Below are 13,393 nucleotides of genomic sequence, written 5' to 3' on the forward strand. Positions count from 1 at the left end.
GGCCGACCTTCTTCGTCCAGGGTTCGCTGAATTTTGGCGGCCAGATCGGGCCGCGCCTTCCTCAACGTGTGCAGGTATAGCCTTTCAGCTTCCTCTAATCCACGTAGACGCTGAACCCTTCGCTTTTGGGAACGGCTGAGCCCATCAGGGCACCACCTTGGCCGATGATACTTGTCTTCTTCTTCATCATCGTCCTCTAATTCCTCGAGATCTTCCACCCGAGCGGGCTCAGCATGCTTGTTCCGAGGCGGGAGAGGCCCTAGACGTTTGAACACGGACACGTTAGCTGCATCCTTCTTCTTTTGTTTACATTCTGGGCAGTTGCCGATTCTAGGCAATCGACTCATTCCCGAATCCCAGCAGTGTCTGAAGAAGGGGCAGTCCCAGTGCCTATCCACGTCGTCTTGCTCCCTCGACTTTTCCTTGGCGTGGCGCTCGTATCGCTCCTCGTCGCGATCATGCCGACGACGTCTCCTGTCGTCCCTAGCCAGACGATCCTTGTCATCATCGTCGTTGTGTCGCTGGCGTTGGTCGTATTGACCCACATACTTGTTGAGGAGGTGATCAGAGAGAGGTCGCTGATATCTTACGTTCCTCACTTCTCCCTCTGTGATGTAGCGCTTGCCATCGTGGCGGAGCCGATCGTGTGGAGCGGCTTCCTCTGTATCCTTGCTATGAGAGCAGCTGCCCTCATCTCCGTCCTTACTCGCAGTGGTGCCCAGGTCCTACCATGTTGATATTGCACGAGAAATCTGGCTGGCACCCTCCATGATAAGTACACTCCACCATGTTAACGGCGGGGAAGGGGTGTGTGTCGACCTTCATGGCGTATCGGCTGAAAATTAGCCGCCCTTGTTCTATCGCCATTTGGACCCGTTGACGCCACACCCTGCGGTCGTTGGTGGCGTGGGTGAACGTGTTATGCCATTTGCGGTATGGCTTTCCGTTCAGCTCTTGCACCGTGGGGATCTTGTGGCCTTCGGGCAACTTTAGCCGCTTCTCCTTGAGTAAGAGGTCGAAAATCTGCTCAGCTTTGGTCACGTCGAAGTCAAATCCTTTTGGAGGACCTTGTGGCTTAACCCACTTACGGGACACGGGGCTTGCCCCCGAGTCCATTCAGCCACTGCTACCTCTTGATCTCCCGCAGCACCTTCATCTTCATCTGCCTCAACCAGGACCACCGCGCGCTTGAATTTATCCTGGTAGACATCTGGGTGGCGCTGTTCATATGCTGACAGCTTCTGCACCATGTGCGCCAGTGAAGGGTAGTCTGCTTGGGAGGCCACGTCCTTGATCGATGATGAGAGGCCCACCACCGCCAACTCGACTGCTTCTTTTTCACTTACATGAACCGAATAGCATCGGTTCCTAACGGTCCTGAAGCGCTGGACGTATTCTGCCACTGTTTCCCCGCGCTTATGTCGTTCTTGTGCTAGATCGGCAATGCCAGCCTCGGAAGCCTCTGAGTGATACTGTATGTGGAACTGCTCTTCCAACTGCTTCCAAGTCCGGATCGAGTTTGGCGGCAGCGATGTGTACCACCCGAAAGCCGATCCTGTGAGGGACCGTGCGAAGAACCTCACACGCAGCTCGTCCGATGCTCGAGATCGTGCCCAGTCTGTGCCAAATATCGGCTCACATGCTCGATGGAGCTGGAACCATCTGATCCACTAAACTTTGTGAAGTCGTGGAGCCGATATTTGGGTGGTAGCGGGATCAATTCGTACTCGTTGGGGTACGGCTTGGTATAGCCGATTGTCCTTCTTTTCGGCATCATGCCGAACTGGTCTTTCAGAATTGTACAGATTTGATCCGCGGTGATGGCTGCAGGCGTCGAACTCTGAAGGTTCGCCGGGGTGGCATATTTAGCCAGCCATGCTTGCTTTTCCACCTCTGAGCCAACTGCAGGAGCTGAGCTCTGGAGGTTTGTCGGGGTGGCGTACTTAGCTAGCCACGTCTGCTTCTCAAGGTCTGTTGCCGACGTTCCTCCTGCTGTTCCGTAGTCCCTGCCGTTGCGGCCCTGGTTCGAGAGTGCCCGGCTTGCTGCAGGTCCGGCATGTATGCGCACGTGTATCCGTGCGGGATCTCCTTGGGCGCCTCATGTAGGAATTGGTAGTCACTAGGGTCACCACCAATCTTGTAGACGACGTATGCCGATGAATTCGGCACTTCGGTGCCGCCAACGCGAACGGCAGCGGTGGACGGGACCGGAGTGGCATCTCTCCTTGGTAAGTCCCTAGAGCTGGTCCCGAGGGAGAATACGATGGCTCATGATTTCCTGGATCACACGCAGAGCGACACGCTCCAAAGTGTTCACCGAGCTCTCGTAATGGCGGTGCAGCGAATGAGCCACCATGAAGTTGATCTCTCGACGCAGCCGACCCGGTGCGTTCTTCTGACGGGGAGGACAGGTCCACTCCATCGAGCGCGCCTTCAGGTGAGAACCCTTTCCACCTGATGCCATGGGCGCGGGTTCTGTGGAAAGAGCCGATGAGGTCGGCTTCGAGGACTGCTTTGATCTCGTCATGCTTCTTTTTGAGCTCTTCAGTCAGATCCTCGTACTTGACCGGAGTGCCTTCCGCCATCTCAGATGTAGATGGCGATGCGGTGGATGTCGAAGATTGTCCCACCGGGCGTGCTAGAATGTGTTGCGGTCAGAAACCCACCGGCGGGCAGCGACGGGCAACACCGTAGAGCCGGGAATCTCCCAGGACTGCGGCTGGCCCTGGTCCCTCCGAGCGACGGCCCGCAAAGCCTTCTGCACGCATGTCCGATGCCTGTCGCAAGGGCGTGCCACCTGACCTATACCTGGTCGGGAAGGTGTTGGATGATGCCTCGCTTAGTTTCCTGCATGGCATACACGTAAACGTTAAATACGAGCCTCGATCGGCTCTCGAGTTGTCTCGTGAATCGGCTCAAAGAGCCGATCCACCCATGATACGTACGAGGTGTACGATCGGATGGTGGTCCTGCTTGATCAAGATAAAGCTAAAGCGATCTACGACGATTTAGGGTTTTCACCGCATAATCGGATCATCCTACTCATGATTGGGCCTCGCGCTCGCGTACGGTGATCGTAAGCCGATCCTAGACAGGGCCTAAAAACCAACACGAGGTTGATCCTCGGAACGTCCTGTCTAGGGCTAGCAAACTACACCCTACACGCCGCTGAATCCTCCAACCCTTTGTAAGGCCTAACAATGCAGATATTAAACTAATCCTTGAAGAACAAGGAGCAACCGTAACGGATCGGATCTACTAAATAATGATCAAGCGGGGTGCCGCCCCTACACCTAAGATAGGTGTAAGGGCGGCTAGATGCATAAGGGTTGCACTACGACAGCATATGATACGAGGAACAATGCTAACCCTAACACATCTAAGATAACTACGTTGCTCGCCATCAAAAAGGCTTCAGCACGAGCAACGCATGAACAACGTAATAAGCTTATGCTGCCTAGATCGCAAGATGCGATCTAGGCAGCATGGTGCTTACCGGAAGAAACCCTCGAGACGAAGGAGTTGGCGATGCGCCGAGATTGATTTGTGTTGAACGTTGGTTGTTGTTTATTTCATAAACCCTAGATACATATTTATAGTCCGGGGGACTTTCTAATTCAGGCGTGCACCTAACCGTGCATGGATAAAACTCTAACTTCTAACCGACACGTATCCTACTATGGTACAGATACACGGGCAATTAGCCCAAACTTGGTACACAAGGCCGATTCATGTATTTCTTCTATATATATATTCTTCAAGCCCATCTTCAATCACGGCCCACCTCTGATCCGGTCAAATTCTGGTGATAACAGAACCTTATAATGTTGTCGATGAAGAAGGGGATGCCTTGGGCATCCCCAAGCTTAGACGCTTGAGTCTTCTTAGAATATGCAGGGGTGAACCACCGGGGCATCCCCAAGCTTAGAGCTTTCACTCTCCTTGATCGTATTGTATCATCTCCCTCTCTTGATCCTTGAAAACTTCCTTCACACCAAACTCGAAACAACTCATTAGAGGGTTAGTGCATAATAAAAATTCACATGTTCAGAGGTGACACAATCATTCTTAACACTTCTGGACATTGCATAAAGCTACTGGACATTAATGGAACAAAGAAATTCATCCATCATAGCAAAAGAGGCAATGCGAAATAAAAGGCAGAATCTGTCAAAACGGAACAGTCCGTAAAGACGGATTTTATTGAGGCACCGGACTTGCTCAAATGAAAATGCCCAAATTGAATGAAACTTGCGTACATATCTGAGGATCACGCACGTAAATTGGCATATTTTTCTGAGCTACCTACGAGAGAGGCAGGTCGAAATTCGTGACAAGCAAAGAAATCTGTTTCTGCGCAGTAATCCAAATCTAGTATGAACCTTACTATCAACGACTTTACTTGGCACAACAATGCACAAAACTAAGATAAGGAGAGGTTGCTATAGCAGTAAACAACTTCCAAGACTCAAATATAAAACAAAAATACTGTAGTAAAAACATGGGTTGTCTCCCATAAGCGCTTTTCTTTAACGCCTTTCAGCTAGGCGCGGAAAGTGTATATCAAGTGTTATCAAGAGATGAGGCATCAACATCATAACTTGTTCTAATAATAGAATCAAAAGGTAACTTCATTCTCTTTCTAGGGAAGTGTTCCATACCTTTCTTGAGAGGAAATTGATATTTAATATTACCTTCCTTCATATCAATGATAGCTCCAACAGTTCGAAGAAAAGGTCTTCCCAATATAATGGGACAAGATGCATTGCATTCAATATCCAAGACAAAAAAATCAACGGGGACAAGGTTATTGTTAACAGTAATGCGAACGTTATCAATTCTCCCCAAAGGTTTCTTTATAGCATTATCAACAAGATTAACATCCAAATAACAATTTTTCAATGGTGGCAAGTCAAGCATATCATAGATCTTCTTAGGCATAACGGAAATACTTGCACCAAGATCACATAAAGCATTACAATCAAAGTCATTGACCTTCATCTTAATGATGGGCTCCCAACCATCTTCTAACTTTCTAGGAATAGAAGTTTCAAGTTTTAGTTTCTCCTCTCTAGCTTTTATGAGAGCATTTGTAATATGTTTTGTGAAAGCCAAGTTTATAGCACTAGCATTGGGACTCTTAGCAAGTTTTTGTAAGAACTTTATAACTTCAGAGATGTGGCAATCATCAAAATCCAAACCATTATAATCTAAAGCAATGGGATCATCATCCCCAATGTTGGAAAAAATTTCAGCAGCTTTTATCACAGTGCGGTTTCAGCAGCTTTAGCAGCTTTCGAGCAATTTTGCACGCTTTGTACTAGGAGTAGTAACATTACCAACACCAATTATTTTACCATTGATAGTAGGAGGTGCAGCAACATGTGAATCATTAACATTACTAGTGGTGGTAATAGTCCAAACTTTAGCTACATTCTCTTTAGCTAGTTTTTCATTTTCTTCTCTTTCCCACCTAGCATGCAATTCAGCCATCAATCTTATATTCTCATTAATTCTAACTTGGATGGCATTTGCTGTAGTAACAATTTTATTTTCAATATCCTTATTAGGCATAACTTTCGATTTCAAAAGATCAACATCGGAGGCAAGACTACCAACCTTAGAAGCGAGAATATCAATTTTATTGAGCTTTTCCTCAACAGTATTTGTTAAAAGCAGTTTGTGTACTAATAAATTCTTTAAGCATAGCTTCAAGTCCAGGGGGTGTGTTCCTATTATTGTTGTAAGAATTCCCATAAGAATTACCATAACCGTTACCATTATTATAAGGATATGGCCTATAGTTATTACTAGAATTGTTCCGATAAGCATTGTTGTTGAAATTATTATTTTTAATGAAGTTTACATCAACATGTTCTTCTTGGGCAACCAATGAAGCTAATGGAACATTATTAGGATCAACATTAGTCCTATCATTCGCAAGCATAGACATAATAGCATCAATCTTATCACTCAAGGAAGAGGTTTCTTCGACATAATTTACCTTCTTACCTTGTGGAGCTCTTTCCGTGTGCCATTCAGAGTAATTGATCATCATATTATCAAGAAGCTTTGTTGCTTCACCAAGAGTGATGGACATAAAGGTACCTCCAGCAGCTGAATCCAATAGGTTCCGCGAAGAAAAGTTCAGTCCTGCATAAAAGGTTTGGATGATCATCCAAGTAGTCAGTCCATGGGTTGGGCAATTTTTAACCAGAGATTTCATTCTTTCCCAAGCTTGTGCAACATGCTCATTATCCAATTGTTTAAAATTCATTATGCTACTCCTCAAAGATATAATTTTAGCAGGGGGATAATATCTACCAATAAAAGCATCCTTGCATTTAGTCCATGAATCAATACTATTCTTAGGCAGAGATAGCAACCAATCTTTAGCTCTTCCTCTTAATGAGAAAGGAAACAATTTTAATTTTATAATGTCACCATCTACATCTTTATACTTTTGCATTTCACACAATTCAACAAAATTATTGAGATGGGCAGCAGCATCATCGGAACTAACACCAGAAAATTGCTCTCGCATAACAAGATTCAGTAAAGCAGGTTTAATTTCAAAGAATTCTGCTGTAGTAGCAGGTGGAGCAATAGGTGTGCATAAGAAATCATTATTATTTGTGGTTGTGAAGTCACACAACTTAGTATTTTCAGGAGTGGCCATTTTAGCAGTAGTAAACTAAATAAAGTAAATGCAAGTAACTAATTTTTTGTGTTCTTGATATGGAGAGCAAGACAGTAAATAAAGTAAAGCTAGCAACTAATTTTTTTGTGTTTTGATATAATGCAGCAAACAAGAAAGTAAATAAAATAAAGCAAGACAAAAACAAAGTAAAGAGATTGGATTGTGGAGACTCCCCTTGCAGCGTGTCTTGATCTCCCCGGCAACGGCGCTAGAAAATATGCTTGATACGCGTACAGCACGCGTCCGTTGGGAACCCCAAGAGGAAGGTGTGATGCGCACAGTAGCAAGTTTTCCCTCAGAAAGAAACCAAGGTTTATCGAACCAGTAGGAGTCAAGAAGCACGTTGAAGGTTGTTGGTGGCGGAGTGTACTGCAGCGCAACACCAGGGATTCCGGCGCCAACGTGGAACCTGCACAACACAACCAAAGTACTTTGCCCCAACGAAACAGTGAGGTTGTCAATCTCACTGGCTTGCTGTAACAAAGGATTAGATGTATAGTGTGGATGATGATTGTTTGCAAAGAACAGTAGAACAAGTATTGCAGTAGATTGTATTCGATGTAAAAGAATGGACCGGGGTCCACAGTTCACTAGAGGTGTCTCTCCGATAAGATAAATAGCATGTTGGGTGAACAAATTACAGTCGGGCAATTGACAAATAGAGAGAGCATGACAATGCACATACATGATATAATGAGTATTGTGAGATTTAATTGGGCATTACGACAAAGTACATAGACCGCTATCCAGCATGCATCTATGCCTAAAAAGTCCACCTTCAGATTATCATCCGAACCCCTTCCAGTATTAAGTTGTAAACAACAGACAATTGCATTAAGTATGGTGCGTAATGTAATCAATAACTACATCCTCGGACATAGCATCAATGTTTTATCCCTAGTGGCAACAGCACATCCACAACCTTAGAACTTTCTCGTCACCGTCCCGGATTTAATGGAGGCATGAACCCACTATCGAGCATAAATACTCCCTCTTGGAGTTAAGAGCAAAAACTTGGCCGCAGCCTCTACTAATAACGGAGAGCATGCAAGATCATAAACAACACATAGGTAATAGATTGATAATCAACATAACATAGTATTCTCTATCCATCGGATCCCGACAAACACAACATATAGAATTACGGATAGATGATCTTGATCATGTTAGGCAGCTCACAAGATCCGACAATGAAGCACATGAGGAGAAGACGACCATCTAGCTACTGCTATGGACCCATAGTCCAGGGGTGAACTACTCACTCATCACTCCGGAGGCGACCATGGCGGTGAAGAGTCCTCCGGGAGATGATTCCCCTCTCCGGCAGGGTGCCGGAGGCGATCTCCTGAATCCCCCGAGATGGGATTGGCGGCGGCGTCTCTGGAAGGTTTTCCGTATCGTGGTTCTAGGTACTAGGGGTTTCGCGACGAAGGCTTTAAGTAGGCGGAAGGGCAACGCGGGGGGCCACAGGAGGGCCCCACACACCAGGGCCGCGCGGCCAAGGGCCAGGCCGCGCCGCCCTGTGGTGTCGGCGCCTCGTGGCCCCACTTCCTTTCCCCCTCGGTCTTCTGGAAGCTTCGTGCAAAAATAGGACCCTGGGCGTTGATTTCGTCCAATTCCAAGAATATTTCCTTTGTAGGATTTCTGAAACCAAAAACAGCAGAAAACAACAACTGGCTCTTCGGCATCTCGTTAATAGGTTAGTGCCGGAAAATGCATAAATACGACATATAATGTGTATAAAACATGTAGATATCATTAATAATGTGGCATGGAACATAAGAAATTATCGATACGTCGGAGACGTATCAATGCCCATTTGAATCTTGGTCAAATCCTAAGTTTGACCAAGATTTGAACAAGTTTAAAACATGAAAATGAAAAGGGTAAGCCTGGATCCTTCTTAGTCACTCTAAAATGAAGCTTTTGGTAGGTTTTTGAAATTTCCATGTTTGAAACCCAAAACCACTTCTCTTCATGCTTGACTTCACAAGACATAGTTTATGGTTAGGGGGTAGATACATGATTCGTCTGTTTTAAATATTTCTAGACCTTGTTTATCAACTTGAATGCCTTACTATATGACATAAAAGACCATGCGCGCTTTGGTTTTTTTTGAATTCTTATGCCCATTTGAATCTCTTGGTCAAATCCTAGCTAGGTTTGACCAAGATTTAAACAAGTTTAACACATGAAAATGAAAATGTAAGCTTGTATCCTTCTTAGTCACTCCAAAATGAAGCTTTTGGGATGGTTTTTGAAATGTCCATGTTTGAAACCCAAAACAACTTCTCATGGTGCTTGACTTCATTAGACATAAGAAGATACATGATTTTTGTGGTTTGAATATGTCAGACCTTGTTTATCACCTTGAATGCTTACTATATGACATAAGAAGACGACGTGCTTTTGTTTTTCATTTTTTTCGATTTTTTTGAATTTTTATGCCCATTTGAATCTTGGTCAAATTATAGGTTTGACCACGATTTAAACATGTTTAAAACATGAAAATGAAAAAGTAAGCCTGGATCCTTCTTAGTCACTCCAAAATGTACCAATTGATAGATGAGTTAACTTGGCTTCATGGAAAAAATAATGTCATGTAAATGAGTTAACTTGGCTTTCGTACCCTTGAATCCATAGGAAACTTTGTACAATACAAATGTATTAGTATAATAATCAACCGAGTTTTTACACCAACAGGTCTGTCACTTACGTGTGGTGCCCATGCGTGAGGTCCCACACTTCAGTGAGCACAAGTCAAGTGCGGTAGGTACGCAAACTCCAAGCCATCTTCTTTGTCAAGAGAAGACGCATCAGGATGCGTACTGGAAGTCTCTGGGTCCTTCAGGATCCTTCGGTTGTCCCTCTCACACACACAAAAAAATCTCTCTCATTCTCGGCCTCGCTCGCTCGCACCTCCTGCTCACTGACAAAACCTGCACACAGTCAACATCATCACCCGAAAAAGGGGAGACACCATAATGCTCTCCCTCCTTCTTCTCTCCTTCCGAGTGATCCCTCTTCCTCCGAGTTTCACTCGACGGGCAAACACATATGTGCTGCATAGTAGAGTAATAATAAAAAGGTACGTAGAAAAATCGAGCTACGAATCTATAATTAAATAGGTTAAACTAGGGTTTTGCCCAGTACTACAGATCAAGGTTCAAAAAATGTAAAATTGTGAAACAAGCTCTTGGAGCCATCACATGCCATCTTGCTAGTACTATATTGTAAAAACACCAAAGCTTACATATACTCCTGGAATACTGTTTTGGGTGATTTGTCATTCAAAAATTTGGTACTGTATCATTCGGATCGGAGGAAGTATAGTTGGAGATGAATGGCCCACCAAGTCTCTGCCTTGAAGTTTGCTCTTTGACCAGATAAGTATTACTCCTACTACTCGCGAGGAGCCGAGGAGACGGGGAGGCCAAATTTAAGGACTAACCTTTGCTCTAGCCGTCTTCCTCAGTTCACCACTTCGTTTACCTCTTGGAATACTACTTCGCCACCATGACCGGGAGCAAGTCTCGCCACATAAGGGCTCGTGCGGCTGCGGCGAAGCTGAGGGAATCCCAGCAATGGCGTCCCCGTGCTCGCTGTCGAGGTGCCTTCGCGCAAGAGTCTTCAAGGGCGTCGCAGCCCGCGACTCGCTACCTTCGAGCGATCCTCCGTTCTTGCGCATCTTTCTATGTCTTTCAGAACTTATCATCCCCTCCTTTTCGAACCTTCTCTCAATCGTATTTTCAGGTCGGGCGGCCTTAGTTTTCCCGCAGCCCTCCTGCTTGCGGAAACATCTTCCACGGAGCCAACTTCTCAAAGCAGCGAGGTATAGACATTGGTGCAAATTAGGATTCCCATTCTCTCTTTCTTGGTAGTTCTCTGGGTACACTTCTGATTTTGTGCTCCATCCCCATCTGATAGAAGCCCCGCTACGAGATCGGGCCCATTTTAGAAATGGTTATGGGCGATTTCTGCGTCGAGACGGCGGACAGAAGCGCCCTCGCCGATGAGTGCATGAGACTTTATTCTGAGCTCGCCACTGAGAAGATCCGGATTCGCATTCTCGACGATATCGCCATGAAATCGTTCACTGAGAGTAACGAGATCCAGCGGCGGAGCCTCGGCCAGGCGGAGACCATGGACAAACTCGCCGGACTGATCCTGAACCTCACGGTTAGGACGGACAAACTAGAGGCCGAGCTGTCACAGGAGAAGGCTCTCAACTCCGAGCTGAAGCGTCAAGCAGGCTCAAGGTAGATCTTGACAAGGTCACTGTGTACCGGTAGCTGCAATCCTTGATGACTGCTGTGTCACCTGGCTTCCGAATGTCTGAAGGTTAATTTTCGAATTTTTGTTCGTAAAAGTGGCCTGTGGAAATGTAAACAAACTAGTACTCTTACTTTATTATATTAGTACTTGTGTCCATGTAGTATTATTATTATGGTGGTGTACTTGTGTTCATGTACTTGTTTCAGACAGGTATTGCTGTTTTGGTGAAGGAGACATGCGTCACCCTTTTTGGTGGGGTTAATTGGTTCTATGCCACTCCCCAATTCACAAGTTGTGTTTATGCCATTAAAAAACTGAAGTTGTGTCTATGCCACTCTCAGTTCTCAATACCCCTTTCTATGCCATTTTCAGCAATACAACATCATATACTGCCTATGTATCCAGTATTTGTACCCTATACTACAGTTTGTACATACTCTCAGATAATCTGGACCGTACTTTGCACATATTTTTAATGGATCATATGTGCCCAGAAATGGCTCATATTAGAATAGTAGACTCATATTAGTGTTCTTGACATTCTGTAAATTTTTCAGATTTTTCGAAAGAGTTTGATTTTTTGGACAAAATTTTACCAATTTCTAGACAGAACATAAAATGTCAGTTTTTATGCAAATCCGCACATAAATGGCTCAAATTAAAACAGTATACTCGTTTCAGTGTTTTTGATTTCCTGTAAAAAAATTTAGATTTTTCTGAGAAGTTATAATTTTTTCCAGAATTTGAAAATTTTGGATTTTTTGTGTGCCCGAAACACCCAAAAGTCGCTCCAAATCTGAACACAGTATTATTTTGGTCAATACGAAAGTATAAACTGAAAATGGCATAGAAGGGGTTATTGAGAATTGAGAGTGGCATAAACACAACTTCAGTTTTTGTAATGGCATAAACACAACTTGTGAATTGAGGAGTTGCATAGAACCAATTAACCCTTTTTGGTGATGTCGTCCAGTAGCCCTTGTCAAATTAAATTCCTCTGATACTAATGGGAGGGCTTGCTCACCCCACATGCCAGGAAGAAGTGGAGAGAAACTACTCGTCCCTTGTTGGACACGGGACCATTGGAAACTTATTTTTATGCCCTTTTGAATCTTGGTCAAATCCTTGGTTTGACCAAGATTTAAACAAGTTTAAAACATGAAAATGAAAAGGTAAGCCTCGCATCCATCTTAGTCACTCTAAAATGAAGCATTTGGGAGGTTTTCGAAATTTCCATGTTTGAAACCCAAAACCACTTCTCTTCATGCTTGATCGACTTCATAAGACAGAGTTTAGGTTTAGTGGGTAGATACATGATTTGTCCGGTTTGAATATGTTTAGACCTTGTTTATCAACTTGAATGATTACTATATGACATAAGAATACTATGTGCTTTGGTTTTCATTTTTTATTTGTTCTGAATTTTTATGCCCATTTGATCTTGGTCAAATCCTAGGTTTAACCAAGATTTAAACAAGTTTAAAACATGAAAATGAAAAGGTAAGCATGTATCCTTCTGAGTAACTCCAAAATGAGGCTTTTGGGAAGGTTTTTGAAATTTCCATGTTTGAAACCCAAAACGACTTCTCGTCGTGCTTGACTTCATAAGACAAAGTTTAGGGTTAGGGGTAGATACATGATTTTTCTGGTTTGAATATGTCTAGACCTTGTTTATCAACTTGAGTGCTTACTATATGACATAAGAAGGCTATGTGCTATGGTTTTTCATTTTTTTTGAATTTTTATGCCCATTTGATTCTTGGTCAAATCCTAGGTACGGTTTGACCAAGATTTGAACATGTTTAAAACATCAAAATAAAATGTAAGCATGGATCCTTCTTAGTCGCTCTAAAATGAAGCTTCTGGGAGGTTTTTGAAATTTCCATGTTTGAAACCCAAAACCACTTCTTTTTATGCTTGACTTCGTAAGATAGAGTTTAGGGTTAGGGGTAGATACGTACATGATTTTTCTAAGTATTTTTATGCCCATTTGAATCTTGATAAAATCCAAGGTTTGACCAAGATTTAAACAAGTTTAAAACATGAAAATGAAAAGGTAAGCTTCGCATCCTTCTTAGTCACTCTAAAATGAAGCATTTGGGAGGTTTTTGAAATTTCCATGTTTGAAACCCAAAACCACTTCTCTTCATGCTTGATCGACTTCATAAGACAGAGTTTAGGTTTAGTGGGTAGATACATGATTTGTCCGGTTTGAATATGTTTAGACCTTGTTTATCAACTTAAATGCTTACTATATGACATAAGAATACTATGTGCTTTGGTTTTCATTTTTTTATTTGTTCTGAATTTTTATGCCCATTTGATCTTGGTCAAATCCTAGGTTTAACCAAGATTTAAACAAGTTTAAAACATGAAAATGAAAAGGTAAGCCCGTATCCTTCTGAGTCACTCCAAAAT

The sequence above is a fragment of the Lolium rigidum genome, chromosome 4 (assembly GCF_022539505.1).
Source record: "Lolium rigidum isolate FL_2022 chromosome 4, APGP_CSIRO_Lrig_0.1, whole genome shotgun sequence".
Taxonomy (NCBI): Eukaryota; Viridiplantae; Streptophyta; class Magnoliopsida; order Poales; family Poaceae; genus Lolium; species Lolium rigidum.